The sequence below is a fragment of the Rhinolophus ferrumequinum genome, chromosome 9 (assembly GCF_004115265.2).
Source record: "Rhinolophus ferrumequinum isolate MPI-CBG mRhiFer1 chromosome 9, mRhiFer1_v1.p, whole genome shotgun sequence".
In the NCBI taxonomy this organism is placed as follows: domain Eukaryota; kingdom Metazoa; phylum Chordata; class Mammalia; order Chiroptera; family Rhinolophidae; genus Rhinolophus; species Rhinolophus ferrumequinum.
Genome location: NC_046292.1, coordinates 40,491,563 through 40,511,710, shown reverse-complemented (window position 1 = coordinate 40,511,710; position 20,148 = coordinate 40,491,563).

Sequence of the window (20,148 nt, the reverse complement as noted above, 5' to 3'; positions counted from 1 at the left end):
GAACAGTTCACAGAGGGGGAGTCCCGGGTCACTGACCAGCACCACCCGCCCCCCCACCCCATTTCCATAGAGTAGGAACAGGGTAGGGCGTGGAGGCTGGCAAGTGGGTGGAGTGGTATCTCAGTTCCTCCCACAGCAGTCTGTGACCTTGGGCTCATCTCAGCTCATTGCACTTTGGGGCTTAAATGGACTTGAGAGAATCAGAGTCTACCCTAGACACAGGGTTGACTACCCAGCAGCCATTTCCACTTTGGTTCTCATTGTCAGAACATTGGTTTTGTTGTTCATCATGTTAATTCCTTTCACTGACTTGTTTAGGTCAGAGGTATGTGATCACCTTCCTGCCTCCCCCGCCCCACACACACACCCCATGAAATACAAGGCGCACATCTGGCAAGTTGTCCTTATTCTTTTCTTAAGAAGAGGCCCAAGACACACGTTAACCTCCTCTTGCCTTTGGGCGTTACTGAGTGAGGGTGTGAAGTTGGAAGCTGCAGGAGCCGTCGTGACACCATTAAAGAATCACATGGAAACTGGCTTATGGCCCTGACACCTTTGAGGCACAGGAATACGCAGCCTGGGACCCCTCCATCTGTACTTCTGGCTATGTAGGGTAACTGGTAGCATTATTGATGATCACTTTTTTCTTCTTGCAGCCATAAGCATCCTAACTTAAATAGAATCTGACCTCTATTTGACAAATAGGGAGAATAAGGCTCAGAGAGGGAAAGCAGCTTATCCGAGGTCACACTGTAGGGATAACAGTGGAAAATTGGAATTTTATTCTGCCATCTGGCTCTCTAAAAGTGGGGAAAAAGTTTTCCAGCATAACACATGGGGTCACTTCAAGAATAAAGTGAGATTATACGTGTGTTTGGAGACCATCTCAGTGGTCCTTTTCTTTCTTTCTAAATGGGGAGTCACAGACATGGGATCAAGTCCCATTCTACTACAATGAACGTATTCCCTCACAATGACAAAAAGAATAATTATTTCTCAGATTTACAGAGCGCTTTATCATTTGCAGAGCTTGTCAACAATTGCCAGAGTTTTTCATATCCATCATGTAGTTAGATTCCCATAACACTGTGAGTGGGTCAGGTAGGAATTATTATTCCCATTTTACAGCTGAGGACCCTGAGGATCAGAGGCTAACTGAGGCAGCTGCGTGAAGCCCAGGCCTTGAAACTGTGGTGTGAGTGCATTAGGCAAAGGCCTCCGACAGAGAGTTGCCAGGTCACTGCTCTTTACTGCTAACAATGCCCTGTTTCCTGCTGTGGTCTCGGGTAAGACCCACAAGACCCTGTGAGGTAGGCCAAGTGAGTACTGCAAGCCCCATTCAGAAATGAAGTAGAGGCGTGGAGAGGCAGCTGATGTGCTTGAGGTCAGAGACAGCTTGTTTTGTCTACAAGCTGTCATCTTTCCATGACGCCACAGCATTTTCTATCATGATTCCCAAAATACGTACCTGACCTTGTGGTAAGTAGGGCAGCTATGGCCACCCTGTGTAAGTAACATGTCACGGGGCAGAGAGAAGCTAAGTAACTTGGCCGAGAGAATTGTGTTGGTAGAAAAAATATAACCCTGAGCTTCCTGACTCCCTGACCATTGCTCTCTTCCTTCTCCTTCCTGCTTCCATAATCGTGGATGACATTGGCTTATGTCACCTCTCTAAGGAGTCATATTTCCTTTCGCCTCTTCTGGGAATAGGCCCATCTTATCCACGGCTGTGCCCTAGTGCCTGGAACAGTATCTGGCTCAAAAAATGTTTGTTGAATGAATAAATGAATCTGTGTATTCCAAGCAAGTATTTATTGATGGTCACCCACCTGGTAGGCCTGGGGGAGAGGTGAGAGCTGCAAGCTTGGCAGTCACAAAGCACATGTTGGGTCCACCTTTGAATTCTCCTTGTCCCCTCTGCTCTAAGATGTCCTCATGGTCCCCGTGTGACATCCTAGGCATGGCTCAGACCTGAGCCACTCTGGCAGCCGCAGCAGCATCCCTAGTAGGGCTTAGAGCAGGCATTGCTGTTGATGGAGCCTAACGGTTTATTCATTCACTTTATTCATTCATTCATTCTGTCCAGTCAGTCACTTATGCAGCACACAGACGTGGTCTTGAGTCCTGGGATACCACCACAGAAAGAGTTCCTGCGTAGACATTGTTTATAGTCTAGTAGGGCCACAAGTAATGAGTAGACATCAGAATAGTAAAATGAACGGCAATGACAGCAGCAGGCACAGGGTGCTGAGGGAAAATAGAGGCAGGGCACCGAGTCTAGTCTGGGCTCCAAGGAATGCTTCACACACAACTATAGCTGCTGTTCATTGAGGCTTTCCATGTGCCAAGTTCTGTGCCAAACTCTTTACATTCATTCAACAATTTACTTCTCGTCATAACCTTGTGAGGAAGGTGTTGTCGTTTCCATTTTACCGATGGGAAAGCTGAGGCTCAGAGATGGAAGGTGACTTTCCCGAAGCCACACAGCTCACCTGTGCAGGTGCTGAGGTCCGACTTTTAACAGCTGGGCTCCTAACAACTGCTCTGCGTGCCTGCTGTACAGACTGCCTCCCGGCTAGTAAGGTTACACTTGAGTTAGATTTTAAAAGTTATGTATGAGCCAGTCAGGAAAACTGGCTGTGGCAAGGGACGTGTTGGAGGAATTGCAGATCGCAAGGATATAGTTTGAAGGATGGGTAAAGGCATTCCCGAGAAAGGAAACAGCACGGGCAAAGGTACAGAGGGTGAACACAGCAGGTTGTGTCTAAGTGGGGTCAAAGAATGGAAGGGGAGTCCTGCTCGCCCATCTATGGAGAGACCATACAGGGGATTTTCCTGTAGGGTAGCGTCAGGGATGGAGTCTCTCATAACCCTGACGACCCCCTAGCGACTATAACCTTGGGGTGACTGGTGGTATCGTTAAACATCACACAGGTAAGTCCTGTTGGAAAGAAAAACCATAGCTGGGCTTTGTAGAATTTTGAGTTTGGGGCCAGGAGGACTAAGAAAAAGTCTAGACGTGGCTGTCAGAGGCAGGAGTGCGGGTGTGGGTCTGCCCCATGCCTGGGGGTGGGGGGACTGGCTGAGTGAGGGGCGGCTGCCAGAGCAGGGCGTTTCTATTTCTTTCTCTCCCCTCGCCATCTTTCCTCTTGCTTTCTACACGTTCTCACTGAACACCCGCTGTGTGTCCAGTTTGGTGCCATGGTAGATACCTGGACGAAATCAGAAGCTGCCCTCAGACTACCTACAGTCTAGGAGAGGAGATGGGACGTAGTGATAGATATCTTAGTTAATGATTGCAGAGGGGGCATCAATTATAAAGTGTTTTCAGTTTGATACACATTTTTAGGAACATGGCCAGGTGTGGAAAGCAAAGATAAATACTTCAGAACCCCTGTGCCCGAGAAGTCACCATTATGAGAGAGACTCAAAAGGTAGAGCCTCTGGTGGAAGCATGTGCAAACACCATGAAGCTTGGAGGAAGGAGGGCGAGTGTGGGAAGTCACAGATGTGAGATGCCATGTGGGCCAGGCCTTCCTCCCAGCCAGGGTCAGTCACATTCATGTGTCATGCATGTGCTCTTTAAGGAAATGATTCCTTCAGAGACTCGTGAAATCCATACAACAAGCTCTGTTTTTCTGTTGAGGGAACGGAGGCCTAGAGAAGTGAAGTAAAACCCACCCCAGGCCCCACAGCTGGCAAGTGGCAGAGCTGGGGGTGCAAACCCAGGGCTTTGGTTCTTTTCAAGACACCCTGCTGCCTCTGTAAACAACACATGGGAGAGAGTGACAAGTGCCATGTGCCCATGTGTTGTCTACTTTTAGCTCCTTCATTGGATCAAGGCCCAGAAAGCGTCCCATCGTGTCACATCTGCTCAAGGCTGTGCGTGATCTGTGGGCTCAGGCTTAATCCAGTAGGAGGATTTAGTAACACAGGTTGCCTGTCCTCTCAGTGGGAGAGCTGGTTAATCCTCCAACACTCCCTGTTCCAGCTCCATCCCTCCCTCACACTGATGGGGTGGGAGCCCCATTTGAAAAGTGAATGGCAGCAGTCACCCCGAAGCTTTCCCTGAAGATCATCACAGTCCAGGGCTTAAGTGGGGTCTGAGGCAGAACTGCTCTGTCCCAGGCAGTGAGGCGTGCAAAAGTAGGTGTGGGCTCTTGAAAGCATTGCAAGAAAAGGGAAGAAAAAGCCACCGAGGCTGACTGCGTTATCACACTTTGCTATGTGCTTTACATACATCTGAGAGGAAGCATCGTGTTCCCTACCAACAGGAGCTAAAGTTTCTGCTGCCACCTTTGCAGGCCAGTCTCGAGACTATGGTCACCTCCTTGTCAGTTTTTCTGCTAGAATGGCAATCTCTTTCGAACCACACAGGTAAACTCATGCCACCCCCAGCCTCACCTCGGGTCCTGTCAGTCCTGTTTTGCAGCTGAGACAAAAGTGGCCCAGAGAAGTCAAGCAGGGTCACAGAGTTAGTGACTGGTGCTGCAGAGACTGAAATTTAAGTCTTGAACTCCAAGAGAGCATGTGGAAAAAGGAGGACACTTGTAGGGACGTTCTAGGGCCACTGAACCCTGAGGAGGAGGTTGGAGTTGGGGGTCCCGGCCTACACACAGTAATGTTTGCCGAGTTCATAAAATCCAGATGAGATGGGTGGGGCTCACAGAGCCCCCTGTGCCCAGCGTGGGGCTCTGAAAGAAGGCTCTCACAGAGAGACGCCTGCCGCTCCCACTCTTTCCAGAGGAGCCAGTCAGATCCTAGCTCTGGAGGGCAAAGGCCATTCCCCTGAGAGAATGACCTCTTTCTTCGCCAAGCTGTGTCTTTCAGAACTGTGACTATCCCAGCCTGAGCCATTGAATGCAACTGCACCAAGAAATAAATCGTTCTCACGGCCAGAGAGACATTTCAATGCAGTTTAATTTGGCATAATTATAAGTTTCTGCAGTACGTTTTATTATGTGCATTGTTGTTTCAGCAGAAAGTGTTTGGATATAGAAAGCTTTTTATTATTGAAAAAAAAAAGGTAATTTTCTTCAAGTTCTTTATCATCCCCTTAAGGCTGGCTTTCCTCCACATTCACACACTTCAGTGATGGGCACATCCTGGGGTTGCTTTTTTCCTTTCTCTAGTTTGTGCTTTGGAGGGAGACGGAAGCCTAAATTCAGTGGGATGATTCTAGAGGCTGGGAAGGACGGGGGAGGACAGGTCCATGGGGAAGGGAGGAGGGGTGCCTCTTGGAAATGGAAATGACACGAGCATCCCCGAGTCAGGGCATCTGTGGCCCAGCACCCTGGCACACACGTACCCCACAGCTGCCTGGAAGCACTGGCGTGGGAGTCTGCACATTCAGGACGCAAATCCTGAATCTGTCACTTGCCAGCTGTGTGACATTGGATGACTTACTTAACCTTGCTTCTTCCTTCAGTAGTTTGCTTCCCAAACTGAGGTGCCAGTATTCCTAGAAGGAGCATGTCACAGAGCTGGGGGATACAAAGTCACCCAGTCCATAAACATGTAACTTCCTAATGAAACACATGTTTTATCAAATCATTGGTGGTGTGTGTGTATGTGCTCCAGCAACAATAATATAATATTTATATTAAAACACATCCAGCTATGTAGTGAAGGAGATAGTCATATGCTCGTGCATGTTAAGGCTGAATAGGGAACTTTGAAGATAATTAATGTTTGTCTTGGCCTGCTTTGTCTCTTAGTGTTTATGCATTTTCTCTTTTTTTGCCTGTTTAAAGATACTTCGGAAAAAAATAAGTGACGGGAAGCCATTTCTTCTATAAAAATGGATGTTATCCCCCGGGCTAAGAGCAGTGGTGTCATGATTACATAAGAAAGCATATTTAAAATCATCTGTGGCTTGGTGATAAGTTTTTCAATACAACACCAAAGGCTTGAGCCATGAAAAAAAAGCACATAACTTAGGCTTTATTAAAATTAAAAACTTCTGCTCTGTGAAAGATACTATTAAGATAATCAAAAGATAAGCCATGTACTGGGAGAAAATATTTGCAAAAACATGTCAGAATACACAACGACATTTAAAACTTAACAATAAAAAAAAGTGGGCAAAATATCCAAACAGACACCTCACCAAAGAAGATCAACAGAAGGTAAATAATCACATAAAAAGATGATCAGCATCATTTGTCATTAGAGAATTGCAAGTTAAAGCCACAGTGAGTTATCAGTACACACCTATAAAAAAGGCCCAGGTTCAGAACACGGACAACACCAAATGCTGTTGAAGATGTGGAGCAACAGAAACTCTCATTTATTGTTGGTAGGAATGCAAAGTGGCATAGCTACTTTAGAAGACAGTTTGGCAGTTTCTCGCAAATCTAAAATAGTTTCACCATATGATCCAGCAATTGCACTCCTAGGTATTTCTCCAACTGATTTGAAAACTAATGTCCAAAAAAACACAAAACCCTGCACCCTCGTGTTTATAGAAACTTTATTCATAATTGCCCAAAGCTGGTTCCCCTTCCCTAACACACCCAAGATGTCCCTCAATAGTGGCACATATGTAAAATGAAATATTATGAAATACCAGGGGTACCAAAAAATGTATGCAAGTGGACACTTTGGTCAACATTGCTCAAGTAGTAGTTTGCCATAATCAGAAGTGTCTGGACGCTGATGGTAACCACTTTGAGCACCTCTTGTAATTGCAGATGTCAAATGTGACTTGTATTCATCTTTTGTTATTGGTATATATTGAATATTACAATTTTAATACAGTTTTCCTTCCTTAAAATGTGTATACATTTTTTGGCACCCTCCGTATTATTACACAATACTGATTCCACAAAAATAAAGAGCTATTGAGTCATGAAAAGACATTTATGAATCTTAAATGCATATTGCTAAGTGAGGGAAGGTATCTGAAAAAGTTGCATAGTCTATGATTCCAATTATATGACATTCTATAAAAGGTAAAACTATAGTGAAGGGAGAAAGATCAGTAGTTGCCGGGGATTTGGGGAGAGGATTGAGTAGATGAAGCATAGGGGATTTTTTAGGGTGGTGAAACTATTCTGTTTGATACTGTAACTGTGGAGACATGACATTCCCCATTTATCAAAAACACATAGAGCTTTACAGCAAAATGAACCTTAATGTATGCAAATTTAAAAAATCATTTAGGAGGTCAAGAATCCCATGATAGGATGCAAAATGTGACAAAACAATCTAATTGTATTACAAATGTGTGATACAACTTTAGTGAAGGGAGTGGAAGAAAAAGTTGCCTACCTAAGTCACTTTGGAAATGAGTGGAGTTTGTAACATTAAAGGGGAACGAAACTGTGTATAAGCACTATACTCTAGTTGAAAAGTTGTTTCTCGTGGGAATAAGGGTTAACAATTCTGATTCTGCTATACAAATATACTGGAATTAAACAATAAGTAAATGGATGGTGGGAGCCAGCTTTCTTACTGTTGGAGTGCATAGTTGAGTCAGAGAAGGAAGCCAGAATGACCCATGTGGTATGGAATTAGAGTTGGAGACATTAGTATGAACCATGTTTAGCTTAATACAGATACAGAGCATTACATATAGAAATATTTATAGATATGTATAAATACATGGGTTACCAGTGAGTGTACACATGTATGTTTTCTTGCTCTGTCAGCTGAGAGAACCTAGAAGCAATGACTCTTCAATCACAGGGAGCTCACCCAGTGTCCAGATCTTGGTTTCTAATACCATTCTACAATAAAAAGAACCCGTTCTCTTTAGAGAAATGGCTGAATCTAATACTGGGGCAGCATGATTGTAAGATGAGGCTAGAGTATCTCATAGTACCGGAAAGTAAGGGGGTGCTCAAAAACACAACAAAACAATGATGTGGTTTGTCAAAAGGATGCAGGAACCAATGGAAAGAGCTCCCAATGGCCAAAGCTGGAACAATTTGAACAACAAAATAATAAGCTAATATTGGGTTACGACACAAATATAAAAATAAATATCCATGAGTTCATACTGATATAAACAAACGATTAAATCAACCAATCAATGGGGGAGAACATACAAATATCCCACATAACAGAATTCCAAATAATTTATGTAGGTTCTCTGCTCTCAAGGAAGTGAAGCATATCCGCCCACTCATTAAGTATAGACTGCACATAGTGATTTCCTCCTGAAGAGAGTTGTTCAGAAAAGGAGAAAAAATGAGTAACTTAATAGTGGAGAAATCTGACAAACACTACCTCAGCCAGGTTATCAAGGTCGGCAACCATAAGCCAAGTTGGTGGCATGTATCTTTGATATGATGTGATCAAAATGACATTTTACCTCTGTGGTCTTCCTTCCCAAACCCTAGTCTATCTAATTATAACCAAAACATCAGACAAAGCTAACTGAGGGACAGTCTACAAAATACCTGACCAGTATTCCTCAAAACTGTCAAAGTCATCAAAAACAAGGAAAATCTGAGAAACTGTCACAGCCAAGTAGAGCCTAGGAGACACTACAACTAAATATAATGTGCTATCTGGGATGGGATCCTGGAACAAAAAAGGATATTAGGTAAAAATTAAAGATGTCTGAATAAATATGGACTTCAGTCAATAATAATGTGTCAATATTAGCTCATTAATTATAACAAATGTACCACATTCGTGTACAATGTTAATACCCTGTTTTCCCCAAAATAAGACCTAGCTGGACAATCAGCTCTAATGCGTCTTTTGGAGCAAAAATTAATATAAGACCTGGCATTACATTATATTATATTATAAAATACCTGTTCATATATTATAGTAAAATAAGACCAGGTCTTATATTAATTTTTGCCCCAAAAGATGCATTAGAGCTGATTGTTCGGCTAGATCTTATTTTGGGGGAGACATGGTAACTGGGGATCTGAATGTGACATGTATGGGAATTCTGCACTCTCTTTGCAAACTCATAAAAGCAGAGAACATTTTGATGGTTGCCAGATGGGAAGGGGTTTGCAGGGCTGAGTGAAAAAGGGACAGTGATTAAGAAGTACAAATTGCTAGTTACAAAATAGTCATGGGGACTTAGAGTATAGCATAGGGAATATAGGCGATAATATTAGTATATTATAGTCATAATATAGTAAGAAATATGTATGGTGCCTGATGGGTACCTGATTTATCAAGGTGATCACTTCGTAAATTATATAAATGTCCCATCACTATGTTGTACACCTGAAACTAATATAACATTGTATATCAATGGTAATTGAAAAAAATTACTTAAATAAAGAGAGAGAAAATGGGATAATACCATAAAAAGTCATTTGGTACGTGGTTGCTATTAAATGGTAACAAAAGATAATGAGATTGAGGAATGTGTATTCTCTCAGATGGCCTACAGGGAAAATACTCAGAGAAATGCCCTGAGAAGCCCTGTTTTTATAGAAGCTGGAGTTCCAAGGGCATGGACACTGGCTGATGCCAAAGTTTCAGAGGAGGGATATCACTGTTCTTCCTGATATAAAGTTTTGTGTTTTTTTTTTCTTTTGAGAGGGAGGAAGAAACAGACTAAAACAATCAGACTAAAACAATAATGAACATTTATTGAGTACTGAACTATGTATCAAGTGCTTTATCTGCTCTAAGTGTTTTATCTCATGGAATCTTGATGAGGTAGGTACGACTATTCCCCTAGATAGAGGGAAAGAGAGGGAAAACTGAGGCCGGGAAAACTTGACCTGCCCAATAACATATAACTAATAGAGGATAGGGAGGATGAGGCAGGATTTGAACCCAGGAAGCTTGGCTCCACAGCCATCTCCATGAGGCTACTTGCCAGGAAATATGATGTGCCCTGTGACCACTCACATCCTCTGCAATGTTTTTGAATTCCTGGAATGTGTGGTGTGAGCATATTTTCTGTAGAAACAAGAAAAGGACTGCATTTTCTATCTTGGATGACTCTAGACTATCAAAGGCCAGTAGGGTTTAGGTCAAGTTGACTTAGATTTCTGAGCGTCAGGACAAGGGAGTGAAGCTGGGGGCGTGGTATTTAGATGACACTGGATAACACTATTATTATATTACTACTGGTCACCCCCTTCCTGCCTCACTACCTAGTCACCCCTCACTCATACCCTAGAGGCTCCTTCCAGCCGGGCCACTTCCTCAGGGGAAACAGGATGTCTTCTACAGGCTTGAGCCAGATCTCTGGGGGATCGAGGTGGGAAGAGGCTGCCTAATTGGTTAACACGGAGCTAGGCACCAGAGAGGAAGTAATGTTTCCGGGAGTTGAGGAAACCGCCATTTCCTCCTCCAGCAGGAAGCAGCCTTGGCTATTCTCAGCACCGCGTGGCCATGTGGAGCAGTGGAAATCACAGCCTGGCAGTGTCTCAGATTTGCCTCCTGCAGTTTAACAATCTCCCAGTCAAAATAAACTGGCTCCTTAGGTCTCTGGGGCATGGTTAAGGTAATAATTGAGAGAGAGAAGCCAGAGGCCTGGCTGTAGCACAAAGATGTGGAGAGATTTAAAAAATATCAGGCTGGTATTGACTGCTGGTGCCTCATTAAAGCGGTTTAACCGAAGCATTGTGAAGACAAACCAAGAGATGGGGTTGATGCTTTCTCAAATAGCCGGTCTCCATCTTTCAAGAATCTGGACTGATGTAGATAGGGGAGATTGTTGATCCTTTAAGCATATATGTAGATGAATTTTCAACAGGAATGCTCCATGATTCAGCAGAAAGGAAACTGGAAAATTAATCAGAGAGACCTGGGTTTGAATTTGAACTTCAGCAGACATGCCATCTTGAGACAATCACAATAGGGCTGACTTCTTCATGTAGCCAAACCCACCTGTTTATCTTGCAAGGTTACTCTGAAATCAACCTTGATTCTTGCTTTCCTTTATCTCCTCCTATCTACTGGTTCCCGAGTCCTGGAGATTCCCTTCTTCCCTTCCTCCCGGTTCCTTCAATCCTTCCATTAAAGTTTACTGAGCACCTGCTTAACGTCCAGAGCCATCTCGCCTTTGGAGATTCAACAGTGAATGATAAACACGGAGAAGTTACCCTCTTTTGAGAAAGCATATAACAAACAAGTAAACACAAATACATAAGGTAATTTTATCTTGTGATCAGGGCTATGAAGGAATAAACATATGCCTTGAAAGAAAATGGTTGGGGGAGGAGGGGTTACTCTACATGAGGTGGGAGCCCTCCCTGAGGAACTCACCTCTGAATGACACCTCACTAAGGGGTCAGCCCTTTAAAGGGGATGATGGGGCCATTGTTCATTGATTTCATGTGTGTTTCTTGGGGGGGGGTTCTGGATATGAGACATGTGGTAGTGAGGCAGACGTTGAGGTCTCTGCTCTCATAGGGCTTCTATTTTGGAGGGCAGAACAGAGAGAAATAAACAAATAAATAAAGTCAGTTATTGATCAATTCTTTGCAGAGCATTAAGACAAAGGTTGGTCACGAAGTAGAGTAACTGGGTGATGAAGCAGAAGAAACAGCCGTGTAGAGGGCCTGAGGCAGGAGGGGGCCTGCGGGGTAGATAAATAACGGGAATAAAATGTTCCTCTGACCCACACTTGGGTGTTCTCCATGCCCCACTGGTCACATTCATCGGTGCCCGGATCACAATGGTTCTGAGTCCCCACCTCATTTACTTGTGAGAATTCTAGCCTGTTCCAGAGGTTCTCCTTCTAGGAAGTGCTTCCACAGTCCTGCAGCTTGGACCTTGCTGGGCTGCTGTCCCCTACTGGCGTGTGTTTGGAAATCAGACTGACTGCTTGCCACACCCTCACATTCAGAACTGCCACGCCCTTCCTGATGGTGGTCTCCCCCTGGACACTGATGGGTTTGCTGGATGTCTAACAACACCGATGTCTAGCGAAATACAGCTGACTTGCAGAGATGTAGGTCCAGTGGATGAGACAGCAGGACCCCAGCGGGACCCCAGTGGGCCTCCCTGCCTTCAGGAAGCAACTAGTGTACAAGAGGTCATTCGTTAAAAAATTTTTTTTGGTGATGTTTGGTGCCACAAACAGGGAAGACAGTTAGTGAGACCAGCCACAGGTGGGTTTGGGGGTGGTTGCATTTGTGAACAGTACCTGTGTCTTTCCATTTGTGTATGGCGATATGGTCTATCTACCACAACTGCATCTCTGTCCACAGCAGTTATGACTGGTGTTCTCTTGACAAGAAATTCCAAGGCAGGTGGCGGTACAGCACTGGAAAGGATCCCCCCGCCCCCCCGTGTGTATCTTCCCTTTCTTCTTCAGAAAAAAACTCTTTCACAGATGCATCAAGGAAGGCTATATTTTGAATCGGAGTTGGTGTTCACTGACAAAAAATTGCAACAAAGACGGAAAATGGATGCAATGCTCTCCTTACCATATTTAAATAAGTCTTGGTGTTCTTAGAGGGACAGAAGTTACAGAATTCATCAGCTGCCTTTCAAAATATATCCTTTCTCGGATCATTGTGACCAATAAACACTTGATCTCCAAAAATAACAACAACAACAATTTTTTTGTCCACAGTACCTGCTATGTACTAGATTGGTGTGACAGTCTGGCAATACCAGGGTAAGGGAAGGTCTGTCGCTTGCCCTCACCACTTATTGATCTTACAGTTTAGTGGGTCTTTAATACCAAGGTAGGGCGTCTGGATGCAATTCCAAGGGCACCAGGATGCATTTGAATCACCCAGGAGACTTTCTGAGGCAAGTTATAGAGAACCTAACCCGCGCTGGCTTGAACAATAAAGAGGGTTTATTGGTTCACCATGACCGAAAGCTTGAAAGGTGGAGAGGCTTCAGACGTGGTGCAGCCAGGGCTCCAGCTCTGTGTCTCTGGGATTCCCTCGGCTCTGTCTTCCTCCTCATGGACCGGAGCCTTCCTCACACTGGTTTCCTTTCCCTCAAGGTCCCAAGATGGCTGTTAGCAGTCACAGAGGCTGTGCTTTTTAAAATTTATGTTTTGGAGAGAGAGAGAGAGAGGAGAGAGAGCCCACAACCTCAAAAAATACTCAATTCTGAGCTTCTGACTAATAGTTTCTCCTCATACTCGGCCCCATATCTGCAGCCCGACCTCTGTGATCAAGAGAACGCCATGCCCAGATTACCAATTCCTGCAGCAGGGCCAACGGGCCTCCTGGCATTGGCTAAGTAGGCTCACCTCTGGAGCAGGGGTGGCCAGGATGATGTGTAGGCAGGAAGGGTGCTGGGACGTAGCAACAATGCCTATTACCAGGAAAAGGTTTCAAGCAGAAAGTTGATATAACCTGATGTGCATTTTTACAGGTCACTCTGGATTGGAGGAGAGAAAGAGAGGAAGCAGGGAGAACCATGAGGAGCTCCTCCAAAGAGAGGTGGTGGTGGCTGGGCCCAGGGGGTAGGTAGGGGAGACAGAGCCAAAAAGGACAGATTTGAATCCCTTTTCTGTCACTTAGCAGCTGAGTGGCAATGGCATGTGCCTTCACTTTCCTACATCATTTTCCAAATTCATATGGTTTATTATGAATTCTTAGCTTTATTATTCTTCTTAATATAGTTACAATTCTTAGCTTTCAGGATTTGAGAAATCCATGAAATGTGTCTACCACAACTTTAAGTCTTCAATAAAGTGGCATTATTATTGTTAGTGTCCAACCAAACTCTTTGGTATGACACACAAGTCCCGTCATGCTCTGGGCTCAGCTAACTCTGGGCGGGGGGAGCAGTGGGGAGTCTCCTGGGTCCAGCTGACACATGTGGTCGTCTCACCAATGGAGCAACTGTCCAAACTGGGAAAAACTTATCCTCCAGCCAGTCATAAAACTTCTTTCTTCTTTTTTGGTTCCCAGGGGATTTTGTCCCTAGTCCTACCAGTCAGTGTTCACATCTTGACCAGCAGAAGGGACAACTTGTCATGTTTTCAGTCCACAAATATTGACAAAAGAATGAGGGTTGGCTCGATGCACTTTAATGCGTAAGAAACAAACCAGCTTGCTCAAATTTCCAGAAATTTTCTCCTGAACTGAGTTGCAGTGTGGTTTTTGCCACTCCCTGAAGCCAGTGTCCCAAGCCCAGGAAAGCCCCTTGCTTATCACTGTCACTCCAAAGTGTTTTCCCCAAAATCAATGGGTTGAGTGTTTCCTTGAGAATAATAAGTTTTCACAGCACAAATAGAGCCCCAGTCTGCAAGGGAGAGATGAATTCCTGGCAGAACGTGAGTCCACACTTAATAGAGAGGTTATAGACTGTGTGTGTGGGGAGCCGGGGGGCTGGTGGGAGGGGATGGATTGGGGTAGAATGGTACAGTACTCCCTATTTTTTGGTAGGTTTCAACTGGGATGGTGGGAACCTGTGAGTTTGGGGATTAATTAGACTGACCTGGATTTTAATCTCATCTGCGCCATTCATTAGCTGTGAAATTGTTCCTTCATTCAAAACAGACCTTATACTGGGGATAAAAACTACAAAACCTACTCCCAAGACATGACTATATAAGAATGGATACAGAGAAGTAGATTACAATAGAATATGGTAATGGGGAAGAACCGGAAGGAGGGGGTTATGAAAGGGCAGAGATGGGGCACCAGTCCAGTCTCGCTGTGGAGGGAGAGTCATGGCAGTCTTCCTGGAAGAAGCATAGGAGTACAGAGCACTGGGAAGGAAGAGCCATTAGCCTGGAGGAGGAGAAGGGCAGGGCAGCAGGGACTGTGTTCCAGGCAGAAGGAAGTGCACTCAAAGTTCTGGAGGCAAAAATGAATTGGTGAGCGCTGAGGCAATGGGGGCGGGGGCGGACCAGGTTGAGAGGTAAGCAGGGGTCACATGATGAAGGCCTGTGAGTAATTTTTGTTTCACGAGTATGTGAGGACAAGGGGGAACTATGGAAGAGTTGGAAGTAGGGGAAAGGCATGGGCACAAATTCATTTTAAAGCGTTTTTGGCTGCTTTGTGAGTAAAGGACTGAAGGGGAACAAGACAGGAAGCAGGGACAAAAGTGCCGAGGTCGTCACCTGGTCTAGGAGAGAGACGATGGCAGCCTGCATTAAAGTTGTGGGGCTGGAGAGGAAGAGTAACACATGGAATTAAGGGATATTTGGACCGTGGTTACTTGATCTATGAGAACAGATGAAATGTTATGTGCTAGACACTCTAATTGCTTCCTTCTATTATAACATCCCTGGGAGGTAGGTTTGGTTCCCAGAGGTGAAGCAACTTGTTCACAATGAGTAAGTGACAGAGGCAGAATTCAAACCCAAGTCTGCCTGCCCCTAAACCCTTTGTTTTCCCCCACTAGGTTATGCTGCTTGCCTAAGTTAACTGTAATGATGTATTGCTTATCATGCTTAAATTAAGGACCATAGAAGTGATACCAATTTTGAAGGATTTAAGTGAAACGCTGTAATGCAGACTGAAGAACGTTTGATGACGAGCAGCTTTGGGAGTATCATCCTGGTCTCAACGTCCACTTCCGTCTGTCAAACCCCACCCACCATCGCTGCCGGGAGTTCTCCTAGGAAAGCTGACATCTTTACCAGGCGGTCTTCCGGGGTGGACCCCCTTCCCATCAGAATTCATAGCATTTGTTACTCTCCCATCCTTGCCTATTTACAAGTCTGTTTTACCCACTGGCCTGGAAGCTTCCTGAAGGCACAGACAGTGTTTTCATCACTGCGATAATCTCAGTGCCCAGACAGGGTCGTACACTTGTGAAATACTGGACGAATGAGTGATTGCAAGAAGACCGTGGTTGCAACGACTGAATCTGTTTTGCTAGAATGTGTAGGTGAAGCTTCAGTTGGTGTCCTTTATCCCACATGCTTTGCTCCTTTTCATGCCAAGTGTTGTTCCTTCTGTGTCTTCTTTCTGTTTGTGTCCCCTCTTCCCTTAGGGAGCCAAGACTGCAGGGCTGTGCCTCCTTCGTATGTATTCAATGGGATTCTTCCTTAGCTGTTGTTCTCCTGGCTCTTTTGCGCAAATTACATATTCCTCCTGGCCCAGCTTTAATCACCACAACCTTGACTCCTCATCAAACCCTCTGCCCTATCTCAAACCAGTGCTTAAGGGACACTCTTAACCCTCAGAAGAAATGGTATAATTTTCATAAACACGGGTCATTCCCCCTTGCCTCAATGTCAGACACCAAACCAGCACTTAACAAGAAAAGCAGCATGTCTGAACAAAAGCTGTGGACAATAGACTTTTTCTTTTTACCCTTTCTGTAGTTCTGCGAAATTGCTCTCCCAAAATATTCCTAATGCTTTATTTACTTCAGCTTTGGGTTTATTTTGGGATAAACTTTCCTGAACCTGAGTCTTAGGATGTGATTCTTATCCTGGTCACATCCTGAGGAGTTGTTTTGTGACTTGTTTGAATGGGCTCTGGCTTTTCCAGGGAGCCCTTGGCACTGAGGAAGAGGGAGGGACTGGAGGACGTCAACCCCTGTGTGCAGTACAAAGAGAGATGACAAACTGTCGGCTTGGTGGAAGGATCCCCCTCCCCCCAAAGCAAGCCCTGTATCTCCTGGGCTCGCACACCACAGACAATGGCACAAGTGAGCCCAGCTCAGACTTGATCCGTTGTCAGTTCCGGAGACTGATGTGTCTCAGAGTTTCCAATCTCTGAGTGATTTGTGAATATTATGAATTCCTACACCTCCAGTGCTGGGAATTTTCACATTTCAGGAAATTTTGGTGTGAGGCATGCTGGAAGCTCACCAGCAGGCAGACCCGAAGGGGAGGAAGTCCAGACAGAGGGTGGCGATGGGATTGTGGGAACTGACCAGAAGTCAGTGCAAGGACTTGGCTTTCAGGGCAGACAGCCTGGTATGGGAACCCTGCTTCCTTGAGCCTCAATTTCTTTACTGGCAAAATGGGGCAGATAATCTCTAACTCGCAGAAGTATTATGAGCGTTGAACTTGATAGTGCCGTCCCTGACACACAATCTGGACTTGGGTGGGACATGTGAGTTCCATTCAGTGTCTATAGGCGTAAGTTGAACTGAAGGGTAGCCCAGGTGGTGGTCAGTGGTCCATCTATACCAGAACCTGGAGTTCAAGTGACTTGGTGTGGCTCTTATGGGTAAGGGAGAGTGTCTGGCCAAAGTCAGGCGGGCTGTGGAGGTCATGAGTGTTCTGGGCTCAGGGTGGGGCTTTGACCTGAACTTTGACCCATGAGGAAGCTCGTAGCCCAGCTGTTACCCCTGATAGTGTCATCTAGAGCAGCAGTTCTCACAGGGTGGTCTGAGGGCCCTGGAAGGACCTGAGACACTTTCAGGGGCTCCTGGGATAGAAATTATTTTCAGAAAATGACTAAGATGTTATTTACCCTTTCATTGAGTTGGTGTTTGAACTGATGGTACAAAAGCAGCAGAGGGTAAAACTGCTGTGATTTGAGTATAAATCAAGGTGGTAGCACCAAAACGTAGTAGTAGTCATTGCCTTAGTCACCACCACATGTGTGCGGTACAAAAAGGAAGGAAGGAAAGGCAAGGAAAGGAAAGAAACCAGTTTCACTTTAGAATGCCCTTGATAGAGCAGTAAAAATGGTCAAATTTATTCAATTCAACCCTCTAATACCCGTCCTTTTATTGTTTTGTGGGATGAAACGAGAGGACACATAAGGTATTTCTCTTGCATGCTAAGGTGTGGTGAGCGTCGTGAGGAAAACCACTGGTGTAGTTGTTTGAGTTGGGAGCTGAACTAGCCATTTCTTTTTTTTCATGGAACCCCATTTTTTCCTGAAAGAGTCCTCGATACACACACTGTGGTTCTTCAGACTTGTGTAGCTGGCAGATTTTTTTCCCCCAAACGATGATGTTGAGGCTGTCATTTTAAAGGAAAATAAGTGATGGTATTTGCTGCCAATGATAAAATGTGAGCTTAAATTAAAAATGAGAATTTTAGAAAACTTGTATACTCCACTATGAGCCGTCAGATTCCTCATCGTAGCAACTCTTTAAGAAACCAACACTTGTCAAGTTTGGGTGTAGTGGTCAGACATTAAAAAGACTTGCAAATATGTGAAGCAATGGCATTCTTACTAATTTTTATATAACTTCTTTTTCACTTAGAATATGTTAGTTAGATTAACATGTAATGGATTTATTCTTGTTATTTTAAAGGAAATAATAAATGATTAAAAACCTTCTCAACTTTAATTTCTAATACAGTAACTGTCACTAAGTATAACACACACCAATGAAAGCTCTGTGGTGTCTTCAGTCATTTCTAAGAGTGTAAAGAAGCTTTAGTTCAAACCTCGGTTCTGCCATTTACCCCAACTATGCTATCCCGGGCAAGTTACTTCTCTGGGCCTCATTTCCACCCCCAACATAAATACTTTTAACCTACTTCATAAGGTAGGTTGTGAGGATTAAATGAAGCTTACATATTCAAAATGATTGAAACCCTTCTGCCATAGAACAAGGGCTAGGTAAGTATTACAATGATAATAGTCACTACAACAAAGCACCATAGTGTGATGGTCTTTGTCGCTCTTGGTTTTCCCCCCTAGGCTCTGAGGCCTTTCAAAGCCGCATCTGTCTGTGATTCAGCTCTATATCCTAAGCACAAAGCTTAGAACCCACTAGGGAGTCATAAAGTTTGGAAAGTGAATGAATGAGAAGCTGGGAGAAGGTAGGGCAGATCCCAGCTAGATTTCTGACGGACAACCAAATTTATGATCCGGGAAGCGGAAGCCCAAAGTGGTAAGAGTGAGACTTTAAACAGGAGGAGGAGCCATGTACCAGACCTGGACTGAGGTGGGAGTAGGTAGATTGAGAGAGGAAGGTGCCAGATGTTTCCAGTCAATTCCGGTGGGATAGCCTTCCGTGAGCTGCTGTCTGGTGCAGGCCAGTGAGATACCAGGCTCCATGAAGATACAGAGAGGAGACTGGCCCCACCTGCTGATGGGGCTGGATAACACAACATGCCTGACTCCACCTGGATTGCAAGACGCTCGCTAACCATGGGGATCTCTGATTTGCAGCTTCTTGGGGTGGGGAGATCAGAACTGAAAGGATTAAGAGCAGAGCATGCAGTATGGGTTTCTCCTAATTTTTCGAGCCCATCTTTTCCATTCGGTGCATGTTTGACTCTCTTGTCTTTGGCAATTGTTATTCTGAGGTATTTTTGGACATTCAGGAAGGAAGGGAAAAATGTCATTCAGTGTCTACTCTGTGCCAGGTAGTTTATTTATGCTTCCCTATTTTCATAACTGCCTTGTGAGGAATTTGCTAGTGTCCCCATTTTGGATAGGAGGAAACTGAGACTCAGGGAATGTCAGTAATATCTCCATGGCCACACTGCTAATCTGTGGCCCAACTGGGGTTTGAAGCCAAGTCTGTGTGAATACCAAGTCTACACTCTTTAAAAAAAACAAATTTTATTATATTTTTATTATACAAGTAATGCATATTTTTGTCTAAAAAGGAGAAAATACTGATAACAAGTCAAAAATAAAAATTACCCATAAATTCTACCATTCAACTATAAGAACTATTGTCACATTTGTATGTCTTTTCAGACTTTTTTTCACTGACATATTTGTAAACTTTTCTGCTTAACAATATATTATAAACATCTTTCTGTATCTATAAATGTGTTTCTACATTTAAAAACACCACATAGTATTTCATTATATAAGTGTACCGTTTATTTAACCAATCTTCTGTTGTTAAATATTTAGCTTATATCTAGTTTTTCACTAGTAGTAAAAAAAATGTTGCAATAAACATCCTTGCAGCTTAATCTTTGTGTATATCTTTACTTCCTTAGGATAAATTCTGGAAATGGAATTGATGATTTAAAGTGCAATTGGGTTGTCAGCACATTTCAATACACTATACTGCCAAATTATTCCCCAGGAATGTTGTAAAAATTTAAATTCCCACCAGCAGTGGGTGAATATTCCTGTTTCCTTGCTCCCTCAACAAGTGAGCATAAACAGGTTTTTTCCAAATGGAAAGCCAAATGCAAAATATCTGTTTTAGTAAATCCATATTCTTTCAATTCTTTTAATCGAGATTTTTTAGTAAATCCATCTTCTTGCTTCTTGATCTGGTTTGAGTAATGCTCTGCACTAAGATATGAAAAATTTGAATATGTTAGTTACCCAAGGAGATAATTTCTATTTCCTATCTGAGCTGGGTGGGGTGGCAGTGGCCAGGGAGCCAGGCAGGAGGGAA